This window comes from Ovis aries, chromosome 15 (assembly GCF_016772045.2).
Source record: "Ovis aries strain OAR_USU_Benz2616 breed Rambouillet chromosome 15, ARS-UI_Ramb_v3.0, whole genome shotgun sequence".
NCBI lineage: Eukaryota > Metazoa > Chordata > Mammalia > Artiodactyla > Bovidae > Ovis > Ovis aries.
In genome coordinates, this window is record NC_056068.1 from 79,680,568 (window position 1) to 79,696,318 (window position 15,751).

Genomic DNA, 15,751 nt, shown 5'->3' on the forward strand with positions numbered 1-15,751 from the left:
GGGAAGCCAAGCTTGCTGTGTGCTGGTTCTAGGCCACGCATGTTCTGGTTTCTGAGAGGTGTTCTGGCTTCTCTCGGGGGGTTTCTGAGAGGGAGAAATAGAAGATGTGGCGGCTGCTCATGGCTTATCCCCTGCCCTGCCATTCATCCACTTTTGCTTGCTTCCCCATCTCAGACTGTGCTTCAGGACCAGCTCCCCTTGTGGAGTGTTTGGGCAAAACCTCAGAGGGCAGGTCCCCAGACAGAGCTTTTCTTGCAGCTCAGTCTTCCAACCAAGGCTAACAGCCAAGAGTCATCCAGACGTGACCGGCAGCGTGGCGGGTGCGGGGAGACACTGGTCCTGCTCCGTGCACAGAGCGATCTCTGCGGGCCCTTCTCGCCCCGTTTCCTCAGCCTTCTGGGAAGACGCCAAATTTCCATCAAGGGGGCTGGCTTTGCGCTGAATCTTCCATGAGGAACTGTTGAAAGCAGTTACCTCCCAAAGGTCGGAAGATTCACCCCTCTTTGGGGAGACCCTGATGTGATGAATACGGTGTTGAGTGCCAACCCCAGATCTGAAGGAGAGGGTGGTCCTGACCCACGGGCACAGAGCTGACAGAGCTTTTGATCCTCCCCACTGCGCTGAGAGTCTGGTATTTCTTGTCTGTGAGATGAGGAAGCAGAAACTCAGAAAGATTAAGCAACTATCCAAAGACTGTGCGTGTGCTCAGTGGCTCAGTCGTGTCCCACTCTCTGCGACCCCATGGACTGCAGCCCGCCAGGCTCCTCTGTCCATGCATTTTCCAGGCAAGAAGACTGGAGTGGGCTGCCGTGCCCTCCTCCAGCGGACCTTCCCGACCCAGGGACGGCACCCACGTCTCCTGTGCAGGCAGGTGCTCTCTTTACCACTGGGCCGTTTGGGGAGCCCTAAGACCACACGTCTGTAAATTGATTCCAGGTTGTCTGAACAGGTGGCTTCCTTGGCCAGGCTTATTTCCTTTTTGCCCAAACTAGACCATAAATCAGATCTCTTTGTTCATGTCCTACACCATGTACCCCACCATGCCTGTCAAAGTGCTTTACCCAAAAAAAAAAAAAAGACAAAAAAGAAACAAAACTATGGAGTGAATGAATGATTGAATGAATGAATCACCACGTCCAGGTGGGGGAGGAAGAGACTGTCGTACGTCTAGAAAGAGCAGAAAGTCTGAGAGTGAAGGGAGTTTAAATATTCTCAGTTCTGAGGATTTTCTTGTAAGAGGGCATGTGTCAGTTTGAGGGGGTTGGTTTAATGTGATTAACATCTACTTAGCTGGTGAGTACGTGAGTCCACGAGGGCCCTGCAGCTTAGGGTGGCCTTGGTTATCTGCCTGCTGCAGTCAGCTGGGGGGTTAGCTGGCAGGTCTGATGAGGTTTGGCTTTGGGCTTGTATAGTCTCGTCCATACGGCTGGGACCCTGGCTGCAATGAACTGGCTCACGGACTCTGCTCCAGTGGGTCTCTCCTCTTCCAGGAGGCTAGTCTGCTACTGTTCAAATGGAGGTTGCAGGGGTTTAAGAAAGTGATGGAGACAAGCAAAGTCTCTCGAATCTGAAGCCAGGAAGTAACATCACATCACTGATGCCTCATTCTATTGGCCAAAGCAAGTTACCAGGCCAGCTTAGGTTCAAAGAGTCAGGAAAAGCTCTCCACATTTTTTATTTCAGCCACGCCTCACAACTTGGGTGATCTTAGCTCCCTAACCAGGGATTGAATCCAGGCCCTGAGCAGTGAAAACTCAGAGTCTCAACCACTGGACCGCCAGGGAATTCCGCAAACGTGTCCACTTCTAAAGAAAAGACTTGCAGAGTCTTTTTGCCAAAGGCATGCCTTTAAGGAAGCAAGAATGATGGTAACCACCGTTCTAATAGACTGCAGTGGACTTAGCGTGTATGTACAGAAAGCATCAGCGAACTGCCCCAGCAACTTGCTACTCTGACATTTTCCTGAAGGAATCAAGAATTACGTCTGTATCCCTATAATATTAGAAACAGCTTATTAGGGTTACATGAGGTGTCATGCTGCTTGCGTATAATTCACTCTTCCTTTTCTGCCATCTCTGCGACTGGCATTCTTAACCCCCAGCTCCTCCATTCGGCTAGCGTCACTTTTCAGAAAGACAGAAGGCCACACACGCATAGACACACATATCTGAGACCCCCGCCCTCTTGACCTGCCCCGCTGTCCCACCCTGGCAGAGGCAGGTTTCCAGGGGTCTGCTACCCATCCCCAGGGACCCAGTCCTCCCCTGGTGGGTGTGGTGAATGGTACTGACGTGATGGACATGAGTTTGAGCAAGCTCTGGGAGTTGGTGATGGACAGGGAGGCCTGGCGTGCTGCAGTCCATGGGGTCACAAAGGGTTGGACACGACTGAGCGACTGAGCTGAACTGAGCCGATTCTGAGAATCCTGAAGTGGTTCGAGCTGCGCTGCAGTGAGTCCTTACTGCCACGTGGTGTCGCTGTTGAAACCTGGTCCTGCGTAGCCTCTTGGACACATCCTCTCTTCCAGATTTATTTTAAAAATATTGTTATATATTTATTTATTTGGCTGCACCAGGTCTTACCTGCAGCATGTGGGATCTAGTTCCCTGACCGGAGACTGAACTCAAACTTCCTGCACTGGGAATAAGGAGGCTTAGCCACTCCTCCAGGGAAGTACCTGTTCCAAGATTCTGAAGCAGCCGAAAGTGAAAGTCGCTCAGTCGTGTCCAACTCTTTTCCACCCCGTGGACTAGACAGCCCATGGGGTTCTCCAGGCCAGAATACTGGGGTGGGCAGCTGTTCCCTTCTCCAGGGGATCTTCCCAACCCAGGGTTGGAACCCGGGCCTCCCGTGTTACAGGCGGATTATTTACCAGCTGAGCCCCCAGGGAAGCCCTAAACAGCCGATGTGGGGATTTAAACTTTGATTCCAAAATTAACAGCTTTCCTGGAGAAGGAAATGGCAACCCACTCCAGTACTCTTGCCTGGAGAATCCCATGGAGGGAAGAGCCTGGTAGGCTACAGTGCATGGGGTCGCAAAGAGTCGGACACGACTGAGCGACTACACTTAAAAAAAAAAAAAAAAAAAAATTAACAGCTTATACTCATTCAGCCGCTGCTTTCAAAACAGTGGTTCTTTAGGTTCTGCCTAGATTCCAGAAGACTCCTGATCTGAGCCACACGCTGTGTCAGAATCTGCCTGGTCCCCATAAACCCTTAGGGCTAGGACTGAGAACCACAGTAACAGTAAAAACCACCTAAACGTGCATTGAGCATTTACCAAACTGAGAAATTTTCATGGGTTGCATAATTTATTTTAAGAGGAGATCACATCTTATGAAAAAAAATGTTACCAAAGACACTGGATAATTTGGCTTACATAATTTGACACTGTATTTTCCAGAAGAACAATCATGAAAGACAGCATAATAAAAAGCAGAGAAATCACCTTGTTGACAAAGGTCCGTATTTCAAGCCACGGTTTTTCCAGTAGTTGTGTACAGTTGTGAGATTTGGGCTATAAAGAAGGCTGAGTGCCAAAGAACTGACGCGTTCGAACTGTGGTCCTGCAGGAGACTCTTGAGAGACCCTCACACAGCAAGATCAAACCAGTCAATCCGAAAGGAAATGGAGGGTGAGATGTACACAGAGTATCATGGAAATTTGCAATACCATATGTAAAATAGATGGCCAATGGGAATTTGCTGTAAGACTCAGGGAACTCAAACAGGGGCTCTGTAACCATCTAGCAGGGTGGGATGGGGAGGGAGATGGGAGGGAGGTCCGGGAGGGAGGGGAGGTCTGGGAGGGAGGGGACACAGGTGTAAATATGGCCGATTCTTGTTGATGACTGACAGAAAGCCACAAAATTCTGTAAAGCATTTATCCTTCCATTAAAAAAATAAATAAAGTGGGGGAAAAAAAATCTAAAGAAAATCAACCCTGAATATTCATTGGAAGGACTGATGCTGAAACTGAAGCTCCAATACTTTGGCTACCTGATGCGAAGAGCTGACTCATTAGAAAAGACCCTAATGCTGGAAAAGACTGAGGGCAGGAGGAGAAGGGGACAACACAGGATGAGATGGTTGGATGGCATCATCGACTCAGTGGGCATGAATTTGAGCAAACTCGGGAAGAGGGTGGAGGACAGAGGAGCCTGGTGTGCTGCAGTCTGTGGGGTCGCAAACGGTCGGACGTGACTTAGTGCCCGAGCAACAGAAACGACAGCGGGGAGAGGGATCTTCAACCACGTCTGCATTTGTGCTGTTTTTCATTTACTAAACACTAAACATCTCGTGCTTCACTGCGCAGGCACTCCTAAGTTAACTTCTTGGCATGTTACGACAGTTACTTGGGCTTTTTCACAGTGGTTTTTTTTGTTTTTTTTTTGTTTTTTTTTTATCATATCTAACTTCCATTACAAAGTGTTTGATTTTGGAGAGTGTTTTTTGGCACGAACACAGCCACTTAATGACTCTAAGATAACAGCATTCTAGGATGCAGGAAACATTTTTATGATGATGCTGAATATTAGAATAACAGCACATTCGTCAGTAATGTCACAGTCAGAAGCTATGATATACATAAGCAGCAGTTTGATTAACGATGGAAACTTAACGAAGGTTCGTTACTTTGCCAACTCGAAGGACGCTGTCAGGCCATAGTTGTGAACACCCTAGAAACCGCTCAGCATACCAATCCTGCAATCATGCAACCTTGATTTTTTTAATTTAAGGAGATTTGCTGCTTTTCGAATTCGAATAAAATATGATGGCACCACACCACTGTTGTTCAGTTGCTGAGTCGTGTCTGGCTCTTTGCGACCCCATGGACTGCAGCACGCCGGGCTTCCCTGTCCTTCACTATGTCCTGGAATTTGCCCACATTCATGTCCATGGAGTCAGTGATGCTATCTAACCATCTCAGCCTCTGCCATCCCCTCTCCATTTGCCCCCGATCTTTCCCAGCATCAGGGTCTTTTCAAATGATCAGCTGTTCACATCAGGTGGCCAAAGTGTTGGAGCTTCAGCTTTAACATCAGTCTTTCCAATGAACAGTCAGGGATGACTTCCTTTAGGATTGACTGGTTTGATCTGCTTGCAGTCCGAGGGACTCTCAATAATTCAGATCATTATTATCCCCTTTTTGCCAGTGGAGAATGGAGCCTTAGAGAGTAATTAATCCAGCCCCTCAAGGCCTCTAAACTGGCGCAAAGCAGAGTTGGAAGTAGACCCCAGTGCTTAATAACCTAGACTCCATTTTTCTCAAGGTAATTTTTTTTTTTTTTTTTGCAACAACCTTACGATTCTCTGTCCTAAGACTTGTTTGAAATTATACTCGGCCATGACCAAAATCTCTCCACAATCTCGACTTAAAAAAAAAAGTATATGTATTTGGCTACACAGGGTCTTAGCTGTGGCGCGTGGGATCTAGTTCCCTGACTGGGAATCGAACTCAGGCCCCTGCACCAGGAGCACAGAGGCTTAGCCATGGATGCCAGGGAGATCTCCACCATCTTGAATCTGAGAAGAAACGTTGGGGAAATATGAATTCCCCTTCTCCCAGAAAAAAGCTTTTAAGAAAATTGGGACACCTCTTCCGTCCTGACCTGTGCTGGATGGGGCAAGGACACGTCATTATTTCCTCCCTGGGAACCCAGGCTACCTACCTGCCAAACGAACTGTTCAAACTGCAAGTCCGCTTTAAGTGACCCAGACAAAAATCTACATTTTACATATTCCTCTCATTGTATATTTAACTGTGTCTTGATTAGCAACCTAGCACACGTGTAGACTCATACAGATACGTGCGCCTGTTGTGTGCATGCTAAGTTGCTCAGTCGTGTCCCACTTTTTGCAACCCCATGGACTGCAGGCTGCAAGACTCCCTTGTCCATGGGATTCTCCAGGCAAGAGTACTGGAATGGGTTGCCATGCCCTCCTCCAGGGGGTCTTCCCCACCCAGGGATAGAACCTGCATCTCTCACGTCTCCTGCATGGGCAGGCGGGGTCTTTACCACCAGCACCACCTGGGAAGCCCATAGATATGAAAGTCGCTCGGTTGTGTCCGACTCTTTGCGACCCCAAGGACCATACAGTCCATGGAATTCTCCAGTCCAGAATACCAGAGTGGGTAGCCTACCCCTTCTGCAGCGGATCTTCCCGATCCAGGAATTGAACGCGGCTCTCCTGCGTTGCAGGTGGATTTTTTACCAGTTGAGCTGCCAGGGAAGCCCAGGTATGTGCAAGCACATACAAGCGTGCATAGGCGCACACACGCACAGGCATTCACTGTTACGAGGGAAGCCCCTGGCGCCCAGTGGCTGACTCCACACTCCCAAAGCGGGATCCCCAGGGAACTGGATCCCACATGCCACAGCTCACACCCAAAGCAGCCAAATGAATAAATATTTTTTAAAAACCGCTAATATTTGGGTCACAAATAGACACATTCACTCGCATTCACACACAAGTACCAACCTCTGGAAGGCTGTGTCAGAATTTCCCTGCAAACTCTACACCCAGCCTCAGCTCCAAGCCCTCGAGGAGGGCCTCCCAGGCACTCCCTGGAGTGTTCACCCGGGGAGCACTCCCGCAGGGGAAGGAGCTCAGAGCTGCTCCTTGTTAATTACAGGGTCATCCATCACCCTGCGGTGACAGACTGGCCGCCCGGCCCCGCCCCCCGTCGCCCCGTTTCTCCTTGGGTGACCGAGCAGACCAGCTCCACAGAGTCAGGGGCAGGGTCCGGCTCAGCTGAACGCCCTCTTCTCCTCTCCTCTCCAGGGGGCTCCCGTGAATCCCCCACTCCCCTCCCTTGCTTAAGCCCCCTCACGCGGGCATTTTCCCACCTGCCCCACACCGGACTTCCTTTTCAGCATTTCCCTGAAACTTTGCAATCATCCCTGGTATTGTTTTGCCCGTTTAGCGGATGAAGAAAAGGAGCCTCGAGGAAATGATTTGCTCAAGGTCACCCCAGCTGGGAAGGCTCCATTGCGTTCAAACCAGACTCTGCAGTTTGCCTGGGGATCCCGCTGTGTCACCCAGCCCGCCCCACCTCTGGGCGGGGGACTCCCCAGCTCAGGTCTCAAGTGTGAAGGGCTTGCTCACAGCTGAGGGGTTCCTCCTGGAAGCCCCACGGGGACTTCGTCCTTCTCTCCTAAACCAGCTTCAGGGCCAGAGTCTCAAGGCGATCCACAGTGGACACAAACAAGAGCCGCGGGGCCAAGGGTCAGGGGCCGAGCAGAAGATGCCTGGTTACAGGGTGAGATGAGAGGCGAGGGTCTGGGGCCACCAGACACACGGTGCCTGACCTGCAGGGTCCAGGGTCACTGTCAAGGCCAGCTCCTGTCCTGCGGCCACAGCAGGTCGGTCAGCCCCTGTCCCCACCCTTGCTCATCCAGCCCTGCCTCGTGGGGACTGGGCCCTCTGGAGAGGACTCTGTGCCCCTTCAGAGCGTGAGGACCCGGGCAGTGTGGTCCTCATTAGAAAAAGCTGCTCCAGGTCCGGTGCATGAGACAGGGTGCTCAGGGCTGGTGCACCGGGATGACCCTGACGGATGGGATGGGGAGGGTCGTGGGAGGGGGGTTCAGGATGGGGGACACGTGTACACCCATAGCTGATTCAAGTCAATGTATAGCAAAAATTACTACAATATTGTAAAGTAATTAGCCTCCAATTAAAATAAATACATTAATTTTTTTAAAAAAAGAAAAAAAATGAATATTAAAAAAAAAGAAAAAGCTGTTCCCCTTGCCTAGATAATTCTGAAAAACCCCTGGAGGGCAGGGACCGTGTCTTTTTGTCATTAGCCTCAGCTTCAAGCAGGGAGGCTGGCACCTACCAAGCTGGCCGTCGGTACCTATTGGCTGAAGCGAAACGAAAGGGAAACGCCTTTCGAATGCTGTCCGGCGTCATTCTTTCACACTTTTGGCCGCGCTGGGTCTCCGTTGCTGTGTGCGGGCCGTCTCTACCGCGGCGAGCAGGGGCTGCTCTGTAGTTGCGGCGTTCTCACCGGCTCCTCACAGCACTGGCTTCTCTCGCTGCAGAGCACGGGCCTGGGCACCGGCTCCGCAGTTGTGATGGACGGGCTTGTTTGTTCCCCTGCATGTGGGATCCGCTGGGACCGGGGATCGAACCTGTGTCCCCAGCGCTGGCGGGTGGACTCATATCGACTACACCACCAGGGAACTCCTCGTCCATTTATTCAAACGCTGTCATTCTCGTGAGTCCAGTGCGAGCCGCGTCCTCCCGTCCCCCTGGGAGTGCCCTCTGCGCTTCCCAGTCAACAGCAGTGTGTTCATGAGTGGTTGCCTTTTCACTCCAGCTGCTAGGAAGCTCCTTGGGAATACCGCAGAGACCATCTAGACCTATACACGCTTTTGATTCAAAGTGGGCAACGTCCATATTTGGGTAAAGAGCTTTTTTTCCCTAAAACAATGACATCGACATTATTCTTAGCTTTTGTGTCTCCTGAGGAAACCACTGGAGGTAGGAAACCCGAGGCGTGGCTTCTTGTGGTCATTATCAGCTAGGGTTTTGCCTACCGGGTTGTTTCTCAAGGAGGGGACCACACATTTGCAGTGCGCGGTCCTTCCTCCTCCCTGCTGCTCAGGCCTGTGTCCCTGGGGTTGGGATTTAGGGCTTGTGGAGAGCTGGCTTCAGTGGGAGCCGAGTGATGGTTCCTCACCCGGCCCGTTAGGAAACGTCTGGAGCCTGGAATGTTAGTGGCTCGGGGATTCAACAGTGTGGCACCACTGCAGATGTCTTACCTATTCAAACAGGCCACCTAAAGAGAAGCTGTCCTCTGTAACTGTCCCCTGTCCCTCTAAATGATATGCAACATCTATAGACCTCCCAGATTCACCCACCTTGTTTATTTCCACCTAAGATGTTTCATCTAACAATCATTTACATCCCGGAAAACAAAAAACCAGCAAACCATGAAGCTCCCCACGAAACGGTTTTGAAAGAAAGGGAAGAACTAGGCTCTCATACCAACTAGTCTCTGATAAGAAGCACCATTCTCTTTTGTAGCTATTTATTTGTTTGTCTAGATTTTGGCTGCACTGTGCGGCATGCAGGAGCTTATTCCCAGACCAGGGATGGAACCCACGCCCCCTGCATGGGAAGCGTGGAAACTCACACCACTGGACCACCAGGGAAATTCCAAGAAGCACCAGTTTCGCAGCATCAATCACAAGAGCTGCGAGGCAGAAGCAGTCTAAACATCCATCTGGACAAAGAATATGTGGCTAAAGAAAATGAAGTATAGCCACACAATGCAATGTGATTCAGTTTAAAAAAGAAAAAACGTCGCCATATCCTACAGCATGGGTGGAACTTGAGGCCGTCATGCTCGTATCAGTAGACCTGGGCATTCTTTGCCTCTGGTCACTGCTGAAATAAGCCAGGGACAAAAGAAAATAACGTCCAAGTCTGCTGATACGAGGGGGTCTAACAGAGCCGAATTCTTAGAGAATAGAATGGTGGCTGCCGGGGCTGGAGGGAGAGGGAGCAGGGGTCTTGATCTTCAGTAGCTGGGGCGGTTCAGTTTTGTAAGGTGAGAAGGTTCTAGAAATCTGTTACATGACGACGTGCAGTAGCAGTGTAGTGGTGCTATACACTAAAAATGGCTCAAAAGGTGAATTGTATATTTTTTAACCACAATTTTTTTTTTTAAAAAAAAAAAGCACCATTCATGGGCCACAAGTCTGTCCCAGGGATTTCCAAGGAGCGAAGTACTCGCCATAACTGGACACAATGGGTATTGCTTTTCTCACTTCATAAAAGGAGGGAAAGAGAGGCCTATAGACCTATTTGAACCTGTGGCCGTCTGCCTCCCAGCACCCATGCTTTCTGGTCACTGTGGGCGCCTGCATGTGGGCTGGGCTGCAGTCTGTCACTCCACAAATGAGGGCAGAAAATGGGAGCAGAGAGAAAGTCCTCTGGCTTTGCAAGGCCAGACTTTCCAGGCCAAACCACCTCTTCAACCACGCCAACAGCCCCCCGCAGCACGTTCCCACTTCTTCCTTTGTAACAGAACCCTTGATATTTAGCTGGTTGGTTACCCGGCCACCGGAAATATAGAGAACTCCTCCCTCGAAATCTGCTGGGACCATGTGACTACATTCCGGCCAATGGGATGTAAGGAGAAGTATCATAGACAACCTCTGGAGAGTCTCTTTAAAAGAGGAGCACATCCTTCTTCAGTCCTTGTTTCTCCCCTCTACAGGCTGGAATAAAACATGATGGCTGGAGCTTGAGTGGCCGTTATGGATCATGAGGTAGAAACTAACATTAACTGATACCCCCAACCATAGCACATCGATACCATCATGTAAGGCCCCTGCATGCAAGGAGGGCATCTGCATATGAGAGAGATCTGAGGTCATCTCGTTGGTCCTGACAGGCCTAGTAGGACCCAGATCCTTTAGGGCTGATTGTTGGATGAAATCACAAGATACCAAGTGCCCACAGAGAAAGCATAGAGGTTCTGAAGACAAACACTTACAAATTAGAAGCCAAGACCACTGACTTCTCCTGTTTTCCCATTCATTCATTCAACAAGTAACGTTTGAGGGCTCACTATGTGCTAGGCACTGCTGTAGCCCTGGAAATACAGTGTCGAACAAGACAGAGCCCTGGTCCCAGAGGTCCTGGCCTGCTATGGACTCATGTTGTCTTCTTTCCACTTCCTACCGTGTGATACAAAATGTCCCTCGCCCATGGGAGGTGGGGGTGGGAGAGGGAATTTTAAATGGGGCCAAAGAGGGCAAGAGGAAATTGCACCTCTCCCGAGACTCTCAGGAAATCTCCTGAGAAAGCCCATTTTGGAGCAACAGAGGAGAGATTCCTATGTCTTGTTCTGGCTTGTTCTGCGGGTGGGGGTGGAGTCGAGAGCTGCAATATGAAATCAATAAACTCACCTGAGAATCCACCAGCGGAGCCGGTTCTTTAAGTTTCTCCAGCATCCCAAAGGGCTCCAGCTGCCGAAAACGATTCCTGAGATTAGTACTGGCCAAGGCGGTAAAAAGTTCCCCAGCGGAGACCTGTATTTTCTAAACCAAAATCATGGCAGTGTCTGAGCATTCCCTGTCCCTGTGGGGTCCACGGCAACTGGAAAGTTTTGAAATCAGAGCTCTCTGCAGATACAGATTTGGGGCATATGACGTTGAATCATACTGGCTTGGCATGTCACCCTAAAATCCTTTTGCTGCTAGAAATTAATAAATCTAGCTGCTCACTGCAGCACCATTCATAATGGTCAAGATGTAGGAACAACGTAAATGTCCGTTGACAACGAATGGATACAGGAAGTGTGGTGAAGGCACCCAGTGGAGTCGGATTCAGCCTTAAAGACAGAAGGACTTCCTCAGTGAGTGAAAACACGGGTGAGCCTTGAGGATATCACGCTAAATAAAATAGACCTACCGCAGAAAGACAAATGCTGTGTGATTCCACTTACATGACGTTTCCAAAATAGTCAGACTCTCAGAATCAAAGAATGGAACAGTGATTGCCAAGGGCTGGAGGCAAAGAAAATGGGAAATGACTAATCAACCAGCATAAAGCTTGAATTAAGAGAGATGAATAAACCCTAGAGATCTGCGGGACAACATTGTGTCCATTGTCAATAACCCTGCATTGTACACTTTAAAATCTGTTAACAGGGCAAATGTGTTGAATATTAAGCATACTTACCATAACAAGATAATTTTTAAAAAAATCTAGCAGTGAACTAACAATTGATCTTGTACTAAGTGTTCTGACTGTTGCCCCTGGGAAACTGTCATCCTGTCTGGGGAGATGTAACAAGGAAAAATTAAAAGGCACACTCTCTCCTCGCAGGGAGACTCGGGGCTTGACGGGGGATCAGACATAAACCAACCACGCCTGCACGAGGCAGCAGCTGCAATTAGAAAGGCAGATAGGGCTCAGTCTGGAAGACACGGAATGCCCCGCTAAGAAGTTCAGAACGTATTCTCTGTATGAAGGTCTAACCTGAATTGATGAAAGGTGGGCACAATATGTAGTAAATGGACTCTGGAGGGTTCATACTCTTGAAATGTTACATCAAACACAAAATATAGATTTTCTAGAAAGATCTACCTTACCCATAGATTTCATCAGCTTTTAAAAGAAGGTTCCTTAACCCAATAAAAGCTTCCCTGGTGGCTCAGAGATAAAGAATCTGCTTGCCAGTGCAGGAGACACTGGTTTGATCCCTGGGTCAGGAAGATTCCCTGGAGAAGGAAATGGAAACCACCCCAGTATCCTTGCCGGAGAATCCGATGGACAGAGGAGCCTGGCGGGCTACAGTCCACAGGGTCGCAAAGAGTCAGACTCGACTGAGCGACTAAGAAACAACAACCAATAAAGGTTAGAAAATGTGGTCTGGGCACTAGAGAGCCCTCACAGTTCAGGGCAGATGAATGGTCTGAGGTCCGTGCTGCGGGCTCATGCTCTGATGCAGGGGAGGTTGGAAGGAGGGCTTTTCAGAGGATGATCCAAAACCCCAGGGTGGATATTAAGCTGACAGGCGGATAGCATCTAAACACACAGGATTCAGGGCAGTTCTGGATGAAAGAGGCGTAGGGAAAGAACAGGAAAGATCAGAATTACGAGTGGGACCACAAGGAGAAAGATGACAAAGAAGGTATGAGTGACTTTCCAATGACACAATTTCTTATGATTTGCCTTAGAGTCAGAGGGAGTATTTTCACAACACCAGCCCAAACTGCATTCCAAACGACAAGGTCACCAGACAGTTTGTCCGAATTTCATTTTGTCGGTGGTGTGTTTTGATATGAGAGTCAGGTACACTGTTTTCCTCCTCCAAATCATGGGATTCACCTCCAGAAATTCTGTAGGATTCAAACGACTAGGAGGAAACCTTGCTCGCTTGTTTAGCTTGCGTTTCTCTAGGTCACCTTGGAGCCTCCTCCATCTTTGCGAAGGAAGACGGCCTCTTCTACGGTTCTATAGAAGCCGTGTTGCACGGGCTATTTCACCTCCAGAGCAGATGAGGAAGGGCAGAAATGACTTCAAGGTTTTCGCCCTAAACAACTTTGTCATGCTTTCATCCGCAAAATAGAACCTAGGAAAAGAAGCAGCTTTGTGGGGGAGACGAAGGTAAGATAATTGGATTTGGGCAAACTGAATCCAGGTATTTCTGAGACATTTTATCCGCCAGGGACCCTCGGGCTGTGGATGGCAGAATTCATCTGAAACCGACAGAAGCAGGAGGAACATCTGGGCTGATGTAACCAAAGCCTCTAGAGGTTCTGCTGCAGGTGTGGCTGTATCAGGCGTATCTCTCTCCCCATCTCTCACCTTCTTGTTCCTTAATCCATTTCCAGTTTAGGCAGATTCTCCTCCACAAGACAGTGGTTGTGACCTCCAGCAGTTTCAAGCTTACCCTCTCCTCCAGAACAATGCCAGCAACTCCACTCTCTCCAAAGTCCTGGCAAACATCTCAGGTCTAATTCTGATCGACTTTGATTAGATGCCCAGCCTTGATTCAGTTATCGTGGTTTCACTGGCTAAAACTTCTGCGGCTGACAGGCTTGAAGCTGCCCCTCCCCAGTGAGCCTGCTTCCTGGATGACACCTCTGTGTCGTCTTCTCCCCGAGTGACTGACTTAGTTCTGACCAATCAAATATGGCAACATGGCGATGCTGTCACTTCTGGGATGAGGTGATTAAAGATTTTGACTTCCGTCTCGCTAGCAGACTCGCTGGCTTTGCCGATGCAAGCCGCCACGGGGCGGACACCCACGTGGCCAGCAACCGAGGGTGGCCAATCGCCACCAAAGAGCCGAGACCTTCAGTCCGACAGCCCCTGAGGAGCTGAATCCTGCCCACAACTCTGAAAGCATAGTTGAGCCTTCGGATGAGACCCGAGTGCTGGGTGACACCTTGATTAATGTCTCATGAGAGACCATGATCGGAGAACCCAACGGAAGCCTGCCCAGATTCCCGACCTACAGAAACCGCGAGAAGATAATTGTGTGCTGTCTTAAGCCCCTGAGTTTGGGGCTAATTTGCTACACAGCCAGAAACGACTGATATGCCTGGTTTCTGGGAATGCCCCCCAAAGGGGCAGACGAGGTCAGCCTTGGGTGACCCACACGGAGGGAAAGCAGGGGGCGGTTGTCTCCCTAGAGGAAAGCTAAGGGGCAGTTACCAGGTTCAGGATGGAGTCTGGGCAGGCAGAAACACCTGACCCCTACCTCATACGCTGGGAATGCGAGGAGGCAGCTGAAAACACACCCAGAGCTGGACTGGGCAGTGATTCACGCACAGGTGGCTGTTGAAAGTGCAAGAATGGACGAGACTGCCCCCGAGGAGGGATGCACCGAGGGCAGGGTCTCTTGGGACGAGCAGCCATGAAGGGGGAGATGCGAGGAGAGGCAGATGCTCGCAGGGCAGGGCCGGGCTCAGCACATCACCTCTGATACTGACATTGAACGAATTCGGCTTGTCTGGTCAGGGAGGCAAGCATCTGAGGAGCTGTAGCATCCTGTTAGAAACCTGGGCTTTTCTCCACACCACCCCCCCTTTTTTTTTATCGAGGACCATTTTTAAAAGCCTTTCTGGAATTCGTTACAGTTTTGCTTCCGTTTTCTCTTTGGGGTTTTTTGGCCGCAAGGCTGCGGGATCTTGGCTCCCTGACCGGGGATCGAACCCACATCCCCTGCATCGGGTGGTGATATCTTGACCGCTGGACAGCCAGGGATTTTTTTTCGGGAAGATGGAAATCTGGGCTGTCAGGTCAGAAGTTATATGTTGGAAAGACACCACACCGACATGAGTCTTAATATTAAAAGCAGGCAAATGGATGATTTTGTGCAGCAAGAAACCTCAAGGGAAGGCAGAGGCCCTGGGCAGATCCTCGCAGAACGTGTGCTTAGGCAGGAGGGGAAGGAAAAAGACCCAAGGGAAGGGACCGGAGAAGGAATCGCGGGAGAAATAAGAGGCAACTCAAGGCTGGTCTAGTCTCCTGGAAGCCACCAGAATTTCAAGACTGATGTAGTCAAGAGAGGTGGGTGCTAAAGAGAGCTTGTGCGTGGTGGGGACTGAGCAAAGGATGATGGACCAGGCTACAGGGGGTCAGGGTGGTCCTAGTGGGAACCGGTTCAGCGGAAAGCAGGGGCGGAGGCTGGACTGCACGGGTTTACGAGTGTGTGGGACGTGAAGGAGAGATGTGGAAAGCCAACTGGCTCTGTGAGAAGTGGTCTACTTGGCCCGATTTGAGCCTCGGTGTAGGCTGACGGCGAACACCTCCGCTACGTCTTTCCATCCCCATCTCGGGGTAATTTCAGTGGCCCTCCTTGAGCGCTAGTACAGGCCGTAAGCATCCACAGGCCTTTGCTGTAACGAGCCGGCTGAGAAACAGGCTCACTTGTGCTGGCTGTGGGATCTCTGCGGTGAGGACCACTCAACCCAGCCACCATAGTGCAACGGTGGTCACAGGCGGTGTGTAACTCAGGGAGCAAGGGCTGCATCCCGGTGAACCTTAATCGCAAAAGCAAAGAACAAATCCCAAAGCAAACAAAACCCGAAACGTCCCAAACAAACAAACAAAGAATCTGCAGCAGGCAGCAGCCAGAATCCGATCTGTGGGCTCTAACTCGCTGACCCTTGCTCTGGGCTCCTGGAAGGGGGTTGGAGACGCAAGTAAACGGGGCGACTGAGGAAGCAAGACCAGCATCAAGACCTCAGGGAGGTGGGTTTGCCTCGGAGAGAAGG